At 34.9% G+C, this 11,060-nt stretch overlaps 1 protein-coding gene across 2 annotated transcripts in view; it reads right to left on the bottom strand.

The window, feature by feature from the left end:
* The window catches only part of LOC134536898 (NFX1-type zinc finger-containing protein 1-like), a 50,862-nt gene extending 45,163 nt beyond the window's left edge, over positions 1–5,699 (bottom strand). The window contains exon 1 of one of the 2 annotated variants that reach the window (XM_063376964.1): positions 5,315–5,699. The gene's annotated coding sequence lies outside the window, so the exon portion shown is untranslated. The remainder of the gene's footprint in view (positions 1–5,314) is intronic. The other variant, XM_063376963.1, reaches the window with a different exon arrangement.
* Positions 5,700–11,060: the final 5,361 nt, after the last annotated feature.

The following is an 11,060-nucleotide window of genomic DNA, read 5'->3' as shown; positions in this document are numbered from 1 at the left end:
ATTTAAGTTGTTAAAATTTTAGAGGATTATGTGCATTAAAATTTATTATAAACAATCCGGGATACTTTTGAAAACTTTTTTTCAAGACATCGCTGTAACAAAAATAAACAGAGAATTTCACTGAATACATACCTTTATCAGGATTCAATATCAGATAAGAGAACATTGCAGGTGGAATTACATTAATGGTCCAAAAGCAACCTTCTAATATCTATACAAAAAACAGCAAGCACCATTTTAAAAATTGGTCTATTATTTACTAGTATTTATAATGATTCAACGCTTTTCAAAACTACCACCCTCTTCGATTCTGCACCTAGAGGGCCACAGATATAATGCAATAGCAGCCAGTATGGTAAAACACAAATACCATGTTTAAAAGAATATATTTATTAGTTCTAATTGAATTCCTAATAACTGAGAAATCATTCTCTAATGACTTCATGTTGTAACATCACAACACTATTATGTGCACGAAGAACTTATGCAAATGCGTTGTTACTCTTAGGGCTTGGTCACAATGAATTTGGCGACGAGACAAGATGCCATAAGATGAGACGCCATGAGACTGTCGCCAACAGTCTTGCCATATCAAAACTCTTGCAGTATCATAGGAGACACGTTCTGAAGATGTTGAGGAGAAAGTAAATACCAACAGAATCTCATATACAAATCGAAAATGCTTTCCTTGACAGTAAGAAAATTGTATGTGGATTACTGATATTAAAAGGAAGGATGAAGACTTTGTGAATTTCACCTATACATCTACAATTCATAGAAAATGAAAATGAATCTACAGAATCATTTAGAAATGACTAGGTACTGTACTTACATTTGTAAAGCATTTGAACCTTTTATCTATTTATACTAATAATAAAAGTCTTTGTGATAAAATTAAAGTGATGAAAAACTATTGAAAATGGCTATTAACATTATTTAAAACTCAAAAATTGAAGTTTTAAAATTTTTGCCAATTTGAGAATCATTCAAAAACCTATTGATATATTTTGATTAAACTTTTTGGTTAGTAAGATCTTTGGATAACTTAAAAACTATAGGTACTATACAAATAATTTTAAGATAATTATGTATTCGAAGCTAATCAAGCATAAGAAAAGATATTAGGTATCAATAATAAACATCAAAACTATGTACAAACTGCACTTTATCATTTTGTGAAATTCACCCCTAAGGGATGTTGAATGGGTAAACATGGTTTTAAAAAGAAAAATTAATACTTCCTAATATATTTGAATTAGAGCTAAGAAACTAAAAACAAAGTGTATATAGAGTTGCATTTTATATTTTTCCATTTATCTAAATTCATCCTTTAGGGGGTGAAAACTGGGAGTAGGTTTTTGTTTATCCCTCTCTTTGTATTATGTAATCTCCTTGTTACGATCACTTTGACGACTTGAGATCATGTCTCAAAAGCATTTTTTCGCATGAACTGCACTCATCAACTTTTCTGCATCCATGTTATATGGGCAAGAAACGAGAACATCTCCTCAGCAAACTTGAGAGACTGTCGCGCTAATATTTGTTGCTAGGTGTCACATCGCGTCTCACTCAGTGTGGACACCCACACACAAAAAAAGCACTGTTTTACTCAAACGTGTCTCGTCGTGTCTTGTCTCGTCGCATCTAGTGTGGCCAAACCCTTAGCGACACGTGACACACCTAGGAGAGCGCAACGTGACGTGAAATTTTCGCTGTCGCGATTTGTGGCTTGGCCCTGCAACTAACAGTTATAGTCACGATTGACTGCTACACGTGACATGGCTGTCGTCGCGACAATAAATATTCCCCACCCCTAAAATTTAGGTTCCACAAACACGCTAGTCAAAAAACCAGAATGAATTTTATGGAAGATAGAACAATTTTATAGAAATTGCCCCATTTACCCCCTCCCCTTTTTCCCCTCTTGCCAACAAGAGTGTCTACATGTGTGCCTAATCCTTGTGGCCTTTTAAGGGTTTCTGGACACTATATTTGGGTAGACATGTGTCAATCTAATGGTTAGCCATATAACTAGTGTCTAGTGTATATACCCTTTTATTTATGTATTATAGTCAAATGATAAACTTGAATATGTAAAAATTAAAATTGCCTCAAAATAATGATGTTAAAAAAAGTAAATAAATGCAAATAACTGCTGAGAAAGTATTTCTTTGCTGACACTCTTAGGTTATGTTAGCATCAAAATAATGTGGATATCCTTTCAGGACTAAATGCAACCTTTAAACTAAAGTAACCTTGGTTAAGGTTGCATCGGTAAAGGACACATACATAGGTACTACCAATTCAGAAACATCATTAAACTAGAAAACAAAAGAGTGAACAACATAAGAACAAACTTGCGGTAATATTTGGTGAACTACCTATCATGCATTTTCTACTTTGTAAATTTAAACCACAAATCCTGCAAATTTTTATTGCTTTATTTATGAACTGTGAACAACAATTTGAATTGGACAAATTATTTTTAATTAACTAGTGATTTTAAAATAGATAATAGGGTTATCAGGTTTGGCTCTTTAATGAGTACCCTATTAACTATCAAAACCAACTACATATGATGAGGTAGAGAACTTCAGGGAAGCTTACGAGTTATAAAATACCTACAGGTTTGCGTCAGTAGAACTTACAGGTATACTTGATAAATTAACATACTTTTCATCAAAGTAACATACTTTCTCTTAATAAAAAAATCAGCACTAAAACCTTGAAAAAATCTACTGCACTAACTACATAATTTGAAGGCCTAAATAGGTGGTTTCATACAAGGTTTGGTTTCAAAACATTTAATTTTTAATATGCAGAGAGGGGTTCATTTACTGGGATTAATGTAAATATTTAGGTACCCTTTTTTTCTTTCTTAGAATGCCAAACATGAAATGTTGTAACCATAATTTAATTACTGCAGCAGGTATTTTAATTTAGAGTAAAATGTTAAGTATGTCTTTTTTTTTTCGTGGAATTTTGTAAAGTTTAAAAATTGTTTTTGAACATCTACCTAGGGCTTAAGTTAGTTTTCCAGTGTAAAACCTAATTTATCGTCAAATCTGCCTTCATTACAGTTGTTTATTTTGAATAGCTAATTCAACTGTAGTTAATTTACATATATGGTATAACTGTATGTATAAGAGAGAGAGGGTATTGCTATAACTTTGCCACCTACAAAGATTTTAAATAAATAAACAAATTAATACATAAATAAATAGCTGAGAGTGAAGTGTCGCATATGAAATAATTCAATGTACTGTTTCCAAACCAATTCTTACAAGTGTGGTAATTTAACCAAATCTTATTACAAGTGTACCAACTACTACACACTAGTGAGTGATTACGCCCAGTGCGCAAGCAGGCCAAACGAGATAATTTGCACATTGATACAAAATTAAAATGCAATGCAAGCTGCATGGTCAAGGCATCAGACATATGTACGAGAAAACAGTGAGACTGTGAAATATGAGACAGTGCAAGATTTGAGACTACTTCTATATCTGGCTAATTATGATACATCAACAAAACACAGTAGCAACCTATTAATCCTGGGCCAATTTCACAAAGATACTAGACCTTTTCCAATTATTATTAAAATCAAGCAATTTTAATTGCAAGTTATTAACAAAATGCATTTCACATATTGTCTCAAATTGTCACTAACAAGTTAAATTTTTTGCTGTGTATGACAAGTGTAATAGATGGTACACTTGTAATAAGATTTGGTTAAATTACCAAGAATTGGTGACTTGACCTCAATTAATTAATGTACTGGTAACAAAAATCATTGTTTAGTTGCATCATACTATGTTATTTTAGAACTTCTATAACATTAGTTTAACACAATAACTGAAAAACTAGACATCTTTATAGGATAATTATTAGTAACTTGTGGGTAATTATGACCCATTAACCTTTTGAGGTAAATATATAATTATAAGTAGTAGACAGCAAGTGTCAGCTACAAATCTATTAGCTATAATTGTCAATAGGGTTTTCGGATTTTTAGCATTTTTTTTCTCGCATATACCGCGACTCTACATATTTACCCTATTATGTTTCTTATTGGACAATTTTGTCACGTGACAGTTCCGTAATTGGCCAGTATTCAAATGAACCAATACGTGATTATTTATTTATTTATTAATTTTCCGTCGGAGGTATCGCGACGTAGGTGAACGACTACATCATTTCCTTCTAATGGCAAAGGAAATGTACCCGCCTCCAACTTAGGTGGGTTTTTAACGTTTATAATTTTAAAGTCTTATTTTTTATTTAGATATTGTTGCGCAAGTAATAAGTAACAAAAATAATATACGCGAGTTGTTAATGTTCATCATTTGTCCGGGTTTGTTTGGTCAGGTCAGTTACATTATAAATACTTTAAAACTAAAGAACCATTGAAATTAAATCATATCATTTTTAATGTACGCTTAGAAAGTATTCATAATGTAACTGACCTGACCTAATCGACCATTTTATTTATTACGCATTCACGAACACACGGCAAAATAACAAAAATGTCGACGGCCTAATGGTTGTACAGGTGTTGTATTGCAAAATTAAAAAATTCAATATCTCCTAAAGTATTTGGAATTTCTTATCTCCGCCAGTTGATTTGAAAAGAGGAAGTGAAAGAGCATAGAATTAAAGTATTTTCGGATTTTTAGCATTTTTTTTTCGCATATACCGCTACTCTACATATTTACCCATAAGTAATAGATACTCGTAAACCAGAAACAATGTTGATCGCCGCATAACACAGGTATTGTGATGAAAATTAAAAAATTCGATATCTCCTAAAGTATTTGGAATTTCTTATCTCCGCCGGTTGATTTGAAAAGAGGAAGTGAAAGACCATAGAATAATAGTATTTTCGGATTTTTAGCATTTTTTTTTCCGCATATACCGCGACTCTACATATTTACCGTGAAACACTTGTAACTACATATTTTAATAAACTTGTAAAATTTTTCGTGTAAGTGACAATTATATAAGAGCATTGTTGTGTTGGCGGCACAAGTGTAGAGCGAAAATCATTCCGTCACGATAATTGTTTTTAAGTCCAATTCTTACAACAGTAAACAAAAACTAACTTTTTTCACCTGAAATTTTACTTGGGCCAGCTAAAACAATCATAATGCAGGCAATTCTTTGTAAATAATTCATATATTCATATTCCCCAACACTGGTCTCAACCTACAGTCATGCAATAGAACAAAGCGTATTAAACTACACTGCAGAGAAGCACGCTTATTCAAAACTGTTGTTCAAAACCCAGATTTACTCAAAATGCTGTCAATATTACCGTAAGTAATCAAACGCAGTCGATTGATGTATGCAGATACGTGCCTATACAAACACCTTATGCCGACAACTCCAAGTACACGACAGATACTCTGCGTCGTCGCCTGACCTTCCGCAAGGGAAATCCCACATTCGCCTCGTTTTACCCTCACCGCGCATGCGCTGGATGTCATCGCGCGCCAGAATTATCGTACGCGTACAACAAGTACCATCATAAAAGTACGAGTCTAAAGCTGGGTTTACGATTGATTTCCTTAAGAATTATAACTTAACATCGAGCACACGATTAAGTCAAAACTACATTTTCCAGTTTATGATTGACATAGAAGTCGTTAATTCTAACCAATCACAGCACAAAACACATGGTCGGCCATTGTTCGAAATGGAGAAGCAGGTTTGAAATAGGTTATTGACAAATGGGATATCTATTTTTCGAAATGGATGATGATTACAAATGACAAATATACGAATTCTAACCCAAAATACTGCCTCGCTCGGTCCAATAATAAGACATAATCTTCCGGTTGAAAGGTTCCGGTTTGTTGTGATTGGTCGCTTCCCTTAAGTCTTAACGAAAAATATAAAATATAACCATTTATGTTAAGTCTTAAGTCATCATATATGGTTTGTACACGACCCGTCAAAATTCACACACGACAATCATAAACCATTCCACTAGTTTACATAGAGTCATGTGGTAAGTACACGACTAAGTCTTAAGTCTTAATTCTTAATTTTCAATCGTAAACTCACATTTAAGGCCTGTCTACACCTACAGCAGTCCGCACTTGTGGGCGGTCCACTTCCTTATCCCTAATGTGGTGTCATATTATCACACGAAAAACTGCCCTTTCTGCAATTGCGATATCCAATGGCCGAATTTACTGATTTCCAAAGAGTCAACAGAGCGCCAAAAGAAGTGTTTTTCGATTGTTTCGTTTATTGTTTCCAACTTTCCATGAACTGTAAATGAGTATGCAACTTAGTTTTGAATATTAATTTAACTTGTGAAAGTTATGTGAGTTCAATAGTATTAAGTTATTCTGAAAGGCAAAATAAAATGCTAATAAAATAATTCTAATCACACTTCCAACAATGCATTAATGTATTTGTGCGTTCGAGCTGTGATAAACGCCGGTCGCAAACAGCAGACAGCACTAATCAAAATTTCGTGTTGGCCTTCTCAGCTTCCTACCACACCATCCGTTATTTTCTGTTTACTTTTTTTTTTTTTTGAAACGGGAAAACTAAACAGCAAATATTATTAGTGTTCTTTTTCGTTGTGCTTCCTGGATACGCCGCTCCCGAGATAGTGCTTCGCAAGTCGGTTTACACGATACGGTTTGCGTTATGGCTTCAACTTCAGGAATTAAGTCACGCATTTCAGCTGGTACACTATTACGTGGACAAGCAAGAGAAATCGTTTACAATGTTGTAACACATTTAAAGAACAGAAACGTTTATATAAATTAAATTACAACGTCACAGAATCGGCAAGTGCGGCGACAGGTGTTTCGCAATCAACCATTAAAAGTATCATTGCGGAAGGTAAAATTAAAAGTAAAAGTAGTTTATCATCATTTTCCACACCCACAGGTAAGAACAAAGACCGAAAGAAAAGAATTGAAGTTGATGATGTGCGATTCGTAGGAAAATTCATGAATTTTATACCGTTAGAAAAACAGCGCCAACATTAAAGAATTTAACAAAGTCCTTACGAGATGACGGTATTGTGAACTGCAGCAAAGAATACTTGCGCAAACTGTTAAAACGTCTCGGTTTTCGATGGAAAACATGTCAGTCTAGAAGAAAACTTTTGATAGAGAAACCTGAAATTACCGCATGGAGAGGAAAATATTTACAAGACATTCGTTCGTACCAAAATGCAGGGCGGAATATAGTATATATTGATGAAACATATCTACACGCTACTCACAGTGTAAGTTCTTGCTGGCAATCCAGCACTGAACTGGGGGTCACAGAATATATCGGTAAAGGGCAACGATTGATAATTTTGCATGCTGGTGGCGAACAAGGCTTTGTCCAGAATGAGTTATTGATTTTTAAATCAAAACAAAAATCCGGTGACTATCACGGTGATATGAACTATGCAAATTTTTCGTTGTTGCTAGAACAAAAGTTACTACCAAATTTGCCAACGCACAGTGTCATTGTTTTAGACAATGCTAGTTACCACAATGTTCAAACTAATAGAAAACCTTCATTATCTACTCTTAAACATGCCATTCAAGATTGGCTTAGGGAAAATAGCATCCATTTTTCTCCTGACATGAACAAAGCAGAATTTTTGTGTTTGGTGAAACAGCATCCTTCCCCAAAAATATTCAAGGTAGACGAAACTATAAACAAATATGGTCATGACGTGATTTGATTGCCCACCTACCACCCGGATATAAATTCGATCGAGCTAGTGTGGGGGGGACATCAAGAGGAAGGTCTCTGAGGAAATAGGTAACTCGTTGGACGAAAAAAAAACTATGTGAGAAATTGTTTGCTTCGTACTCCGTCGAACAGTGGAAAAAGTTCTGCGAACATGTTAAAGGTATTGAAGCTGAATATTTCAGAAGTGATCATGGACATCGAAATTGACAAAATTATTGTAACCCGTCAATCATCTGATGAAAATTCAAGTGGAACAGATACTGCACATAGCTTCGACTTTGAATTCGACTCGGACTAGGTAAGGTTAATATTTCCTATGGTTATTCAAAATATTGATTAATCTTTCTAATGGTTCTTTTGCAGTTGTATGTGAGAACTATGCGGGTTGCATAGCCTATGCGAATTAATGTTCTATTGGCTTGATATAATAATATTACTTATTAAGGGGAATGGTGTACTTATACCTAACAGCAAACATTGTGACTCAACTTGGTTGTAAATTTTGTTTACATTTAATTGACACTTTATGATTGTCGGGTGCATGTAATGTATAGTTTTTTATGTCCAATGCCCTAAATAGACATGCAGTTGTTTCTCAGAGGTTCCAATGTCCTATGAGACTTTCATCGGTGACAGTGACATTTCATTAATGGGATATATTTAGAAAAGTTAAGTGCATGCTTCTATAGATGTGCCCGTGCATCTGATCAATATGTTCATCTAGATATAGAAGTGGGAACGAATATGTAGTATTCGTAATTTTGAGGGTTTCCAAAAATACGTTTCAGGAGTCTTTTCCCCCTCGATTACCGATATCGGACGTAAATTTCAAACGCAACAAATATTTCGTTAGTGCGAATACCTTTCAGTCTCATCGCGAAGCGCGTGAAGTGCGTTCGTGTAAGTTGTCCTTGAGGGATTTTTTTTTCTTTTTTTTTTAATTTTCCTAGCCTTATTATTAATTATACCAGCAGACGATTCGGAGGGGTAGGAGGGGTGGAAGTTAGAGAGGGAGGAGCTGTGCGGAACATAAAACGTACAAGGTCAATTACTATTGAAACCCTTCTTCCTCCTCAATTGGAAGAGGGGTTGCGTCCCCGACTCACTCTGGGCGCGAAGGGAAAAAAATAAATATTAAAACCAGGCATAAAAAGCTATACAATATAAATTCCCCACACCACTGCCCAGGGGTCAGGCCAAAAAAATTCAAAGGATATAATAGTAGAGTAACCATTAAACAAACAAGAGGCAAGACTTTGGACGTATGTTATTAAAAAATAGAAATTTGCAAAAATAATTTTTACTATACATAACCATACAAGCTTAGTTACAAAAGCTGACGTTAATAATGGCAGCATCTTATCCCCATTTGCGATACTAACAATAACCTTTAAAAAATCGTAAAAATATAAATACTGATAACAACAAGTATAAAAATATATAAGGGCGTGAGGCGTGGCCACTATAAAATATCAAAATTTACTGACTGCCCTAATACCAAAAATCAAACAAGACAATCAATACAAATATATAAAAAATCTACAAAAATAATACTGAAGTACAAACAAATTATTTAAATAAAGTTCTTAAACTCTCAATCAACGGTTTAGTCTTTCTTCAGATGTTCGTTGCTAAAGACTTGCCAAAAAAACAAAGTTAATATCCTAGGCGTGCGCTGGCTTCCTGACCTTCCTCACCAACTCCAGAGTCTAATGCCACGCCGGGCCATAGGTACGAATTCACAAAGGCGTGAACGATGACCAAAAAAAAAATTATCTTATTTTTTTTTTTTTTTTTTAGGGGAAATGTAGCAAAAACTCTTCACGTAACATAACTATGTTACCACCGAAGTTTTTATCATATACTTCAAACAAAGTCTTACTTCTTTATTAACTTGCCAATGATTTCATAAAAACGTAGAATGGCCGCACCAACCAACCAACATCAGGCTGCGCATGTAGTCCAATACCGATCGCATACATTTAATTATACTGCACAAGCTGATATATTAGCTAAATGCAACTTTAAGTATGCAAATTCCGAAGACAAAGTCTCAAAAACAAATTGCAAAATGTTCGTTTCTTCCAAACTTATACTTTTATGGCAACTACAGGCAAACGGGCGACCTTATTAAAAAATCCCACACTGGAACAACGTGTGAAACAAATGGGCCTCTTCACCAAACAGGCTAATAAAAGTTCCGTCCAAATAAAATTTAGTATGGGAAAATACACAGTTCACTAGGTTTGCCAAAAACCAGTGCAGCACCACGAGGGTAAAAATCAAAATCGCGGCCTCTCTTTACCTTGATTTCTTCTGTACCACAGGGCAAACCATTTGCCCTGTCACCCATCGTGGAGCCTCCAACCCAATACTCTTCGTCGCCCGTTGCCGTCCGGCATACCAGTCCGCGCCGTCACATGGCTCTGTCCTCGATGGTCGCTCGGCACCCACTCCCGCCGGCCCAGCTGATTTTTTTTTTTCCCGGCAAGCCGAATGTCTCACGTCATCAGCCAACCGCCGGGCGCTCACCAAGTGGTATTTACGTGAAACACAATCGATATTCTTAAACTCATAATCGATAGCTACCAAACGGCGTATAACTAATTAACAGAAACAAATATAATTAAAAAAATTTACAGATAAATTAACATTAATTAAAAAAGGCGTAAAAATACGTGAAATAAAAACCATATAAAACTAGAGACCAGCAACAAAAATAAATTACAAGTAAAAATGTGGCCCTGCCGGCCACAACCTCCGCCTTGAACAAAAAAAAATTTAAACAGCAATCTTAAATAACTAAAACGTCAAAAAAAAAACCTTGGACTTGGAGACAAAGTATTCTCAAAAACTTCTAATCCAACAAACCAGCCCAAACTCAAACAAACAAACCTGCAACAAGGAAAACTTGCCTCCAAAGCCTCAGTCAAAATTTCAACGCTCAAAAAAAAAAAAACAAGAGAAGGATTTTCCAACAAGTAACGGAAAAGACAAACTAAACTCACAAACCGAACAAACGGGATCTAAGTATGCCAAAACAAACAAACAAGCTCCAAAGTCAAATCCGAAACGTATTAGACAAAACCTTCTCTCTCAAAATTATCAATAACTAAAGGTTGCAAACTAAAGCAAAGAACTATAAAAACTATAACCTCACAGGAAAAAAATCAAAACCATCACTGGAAATCTAAAAGACCACTAAAATTCCTGGTGCTGATCCTGCTCCCGCAGCTTGCAAATTAGCGTAAACCTGTTCTTTGGGAAGTTTATAAATCCAAGAAACTGCCATTATTAAAAAAATCAAAAAAGTCAGCAAAATCGCAAAAGTCCAAAGTCTCTGC

Source organism: Bacillus rossius, chromosome 11, assembly GCF_032445375.1.
Source record: "Bacillus rossius redtenbacheri isolate Brsri chromosome 11, Brsri_v3, whole genome shotgun sequence".
NCBI lineage: Eukaryota > Metazoa > Arthropoda > Insecta > Phasmatodea > Bacillidae > Bacillus > Bacillus rossius.
Note: the sequence above shows the minus strand (reverse complement) of the source record. Positions and strands in the feature narration are given on the sequence as shown.